The following is a 3,641-nucleotide window of genomic DNA, read 5'->3' as shown; positions in this document are numbered from 1 at the left end:
GCCCGCCCGCAGCCCGCGAAATGGCGGCGGGGCGGGACGAGGCGGGGCATGACACCGATGGGGGGCGGGGCACGACACCGATGGGGGGCGGGGCACGACACCGATGGGGGCGGGGCACGACACCGATGAGGGGCGGGGCATGGCACGGCGCGGCCAGGGGGCATAGCATGGCTTGGCACGGCTGGGGGGCACGGCATGGCATGGCAGAGAACGGCTCGGCTCGGCACGGCACGGCACGGCACGGCACGGTATGGCTCGGCCCGGTATGGCTTGGCTGGGGAGCACGGCGGGGGGGCATGGCATGGCACGGCACGGCATGGCTGGGATGGCATGGCACGGCTGGGGGGGGGCATTGCTGGGGGCCACGGCATGACATGGCACAGCTGAGAGGCACTGCATGGCTGGGGGGGGCATGGCATGGCATGGCATAGCCGGGGGACATTGCCTGGGGACATTGTATGGCACAGATGGGGGGCAGAGCATGGCATGGCCAGGGGCTATGGCCAGGGGGCATGGCATGGCATGGCATGGCTGGGGGACATGGCATGGCTGGGGGGTATGGCATGGCGTGGCACGGCATGGCACGGCACGGCATGGCACAACATGTCCGGGGGGCACAGCATGGCTGGGGGTATGGCACGGCATGGCATGGCACAGCATGTCCAGGGGGCACAGCATGTCAGGGGGCACAGCACAGCTGGGGGGTATGGCATGGCCAGGGGGAGCACAGCCGGGTCCTGCCCACAGGATGGGCTCTGCCAGGTGACCGCCCCATGGGTGCTGGGGAGGGACCGGGGCTGGGGCTTGGACATCGCTGGCGAGGGGAGTGCCAGGCATTGGTTCTGCCCTGGTTTGTGTCTGCATCAGCCCTTAGTGCTCGGGGCCTGTGGGTGTTCGGGTAATTGGCAACTTTAAACAAAATCCTGTGGTTTCTGAGGAGGAGGGATTGCCAAACGCATGGGGCAGCCGGCACCACGTGCAGGGCATGGGCGTCACTTGGGTGTTCACACATGGGTTAGCACAGAGCCAAGGAATGCTGGGGGCCGATGGCCGGGGAGGGAGGGGTTCACTGTGGTGGGGGGCTGGAGGTGGCTGAGCCCTGGGCTGCGAGTGCTGGTGCCGCTCCACACCGAGATGAGCGGTGGCAACGCCTGCACAGACACACCTCAATTTAGGTGTAATTTACACAAAGCAGTTGATGCTGCTCCATCCTGTACCACTAGACGAGCTGCCCAACCCCCTTCCTCCGTCAGCTCAACGGAGCTTCAGGGATCGCTCCTCAAGAAGGTGTCGTTGGTCCCTGGGGACAGGACTGGTTGGAGCAGGGAAGGACGGGAATGGACGACTTGTTCATCCAGGCTCTGACCATGCTTTTGTGCGTAGACTGGGGCTGTCTTGTTATTCCTTCCTTTGCCTTTGTTTTACCATATTTAAAATGGCAGTAATGCTGCTTTTACTGGGTTCCAGAGGTCCTTTCCAACCCCTACCATTCTGTGATTCTGTGACTTGTCTAACGGGTTGTAAAAAGCTTTGAGACTTTCAAAGAAAATGAAAGGATGGATGAAGGACAAAAAGAGAAAAAAATCCCAAACTTCTATGTTTGGATCTTACAAAGTCCCTACAATTGCATGAGAAAATGCAAACCTACCTAAAATGGCTGTGCTGTTAAGGTAAGGGTTATATGGTGAAAGAAAAAAGATAAATGCCCCCTTTCAAAATTAGGGAAGCCTTGCTGTATGTCAAGGAGGTCAGTAAAATTAATTTAGTATTTTCTGGGTAAACTACATCCAACCTGCATTTCAACTTTTCCTCCAGCTTACTGACCTCTTAAAAGAATAGCCAAATGTGCCTGTAGAGAAAAGAACTTCTGGCAACTTCTCAAGGAAGGATACATTTTAAAGCAATGCAGATGTGTAGTGAGTTTTTTTCAAAGCCTGTCACATATCTAATTTGCTTTCTAGATGTGTAAGTGCCTGAAATTAAAAATCGTGTTGATTTAAAAAAAAAAAAATCAAGTAAAATGCTATTTGTTCCAAACATTACGTGTTAATTACATGAGGCCGTCTCCAAGAACAACGCAAGAATGTAAGTAGTGCACAGGCCTCTTGCCTAAAGGAAACTTTCTTCAAGTATTCTACTGAGTAAAGTGTCTTCCTTCCTGAGGTAGTTAATGCTCAGAACATGACATCGTTAGAGTAGGTGGAGTTGCTGAGAGGAGCAGGCCTGCATTTCGTTCCAGGAGGAGCGATGGCTCATGCATCAGAAGCGAGTCAGACATCTTGCAGGCTCCCTCTGAACAGTACCCAATTAGCAGATGGCCTAAAGAAGGAATCCAGGGCCCCATGTGTCCGCACCAAATCTACACGTCTGCAGTATCCCTCCTAATTATTTAAAAATGAGTGTTCTCCATCATTGTGTTACTGGGATGAAAGTACACAAACACAAAATGGGGTGGGTAGGCAAAGCTTTTGTGCCATCTCTGCTTTTTCCTCCAATGCTCAAAAATACTTGCCAGTGGGAGGGAAAAAAAACAGCCACGGGGAAGAAAAGCAAAACCCAACCTCCTTCTTGATTGTGCCAGTCTTGCAGCACAAAAACCACCAGCAGCGTTCAGGCTGGAGGAGCTGCAGTGCCAAGCGTGGCACTAGCCCCTGCCAGCGCACAGGGAAGTCCTGCAATGAAATACGGAAGAGCCAGTTTCTGTTAGGGATAGGGAAAGGAGAGATCCTCTGATCTACAAGCTCTCACTGAGGACGCCTTGCAGATGGTGAACTCTGTGACATGTGCTGATGTTGCTCAGAGTTGCCGGGCCGCTGAAGAGTGGGGAAAGCCTGACACCTGAAATCTAGAAAAAGGCGCGGACATGTCTGGTTTCCTAAGTGCCCTTTGGTTTCTGCTAGCCGTCACAAAGCTGTGTTGCTTTGTTCCACACGGGCTGGGGGCTGCTGGGGTTACATTACTAAGCTGGGAGAGCTCCAGAGGTCACTTTTTTGGCACAGGCTACATTGGACGGAATGTCCTGAGTGTGGATTTATTGCTGCTGTGTCCTGTAGGGCCCAGATGAGGCTTGGCTGCCTGGTTTGCAGCAGAGCGCAATATACTGAGAGCATTTGTTCCAACAGACCATGAAGGACCACCTTTAAGATAAGCACACTGAGAACCTGCGCTCTGTGCTCTCTTCTCCTCTTTCTTTCAACCCTTGAATAACTGAAATGCCATTTTTGTGTACATCAGTTAGGCTGGGAAGCTGGGAGAAAGAATATCCTGCTGCCAGATGCTCTTTTTTTTATTCTAACACAGTTGTTTTTCTCTTCACTTGATAAAGTTAAAATAAACAGTCTCAGGGGTGAATTACAGGCATCAAAATTGGATTGGCATACAAACTGTAGAGCAGTTGGTGGTTGGGAGTCTGGGGAAAAAGAAACAGCAGGTTTTAGCTAGAGGGGACAACAGCTTTATTTCCCTCTTGGTCCTTGACAACTAAGCAGATGTCCTATGATTATTGCTTTACCTTCTAGTAATATAGTGTCTTTTCCTATCCTCCCAGGTACACGACTGGCTCTTTTGCAGATGTGCAAGTACATCTCTTCCCTAGTTCAAAGCCGTCTTAGTGCACCGCTAGCTCCATCTATTGCCAGGTA

The 3,641-nt window shown here is 52.3% G+C and overlaps 1 protein-coding gene across 6 annotated transcripts in view; it reads left to right on the top strand.

The window, feature by feature from the left end:
* Positions 1-668: 668 nt before the first annotated feature.
* ADGRD2 (adhesion G protein-coupled receptor D2) overlaps positions 669-3,641 on the top strand; it is a 44,625-nt gene continuing 41,652 nt past the window's right edge. For 4 of the 6 annotated variants that reach the window (XM_064468547.1, XM_064468546.1, XM_064468544.1 and 1 more), the window contains exon 1: positions 1,073-3,638. The gene's annotated coding sequence lies outside the window, so the exon portion shown is untranslated. Of the gene's footprint in view, positions 763-1,072; positions 3,639-3,641 lie in introns of those variants that run through there. The other 2 variants (XM_064468542.1, XM_064468545.1) reach the window with 2 other exon arrangements.

The sequence above is a fragment of the Phalacrocorax carbo genome, chromosome 18, assembly GCF_963921805.1.
Source record: "Phalacrocorax carbo chromosome 18, bPhaCar2.1, whole genome shotgun sequence".
NCBI lineage: Eukaryota > Metazoa > Chordata > Aves > Suliformes > Phalacrocoracidae > Phalacrocorax > Phalacrocorax carbo.
This window is presented reverse-complemented; position numbering and strand designations above follow the sequence as displayed.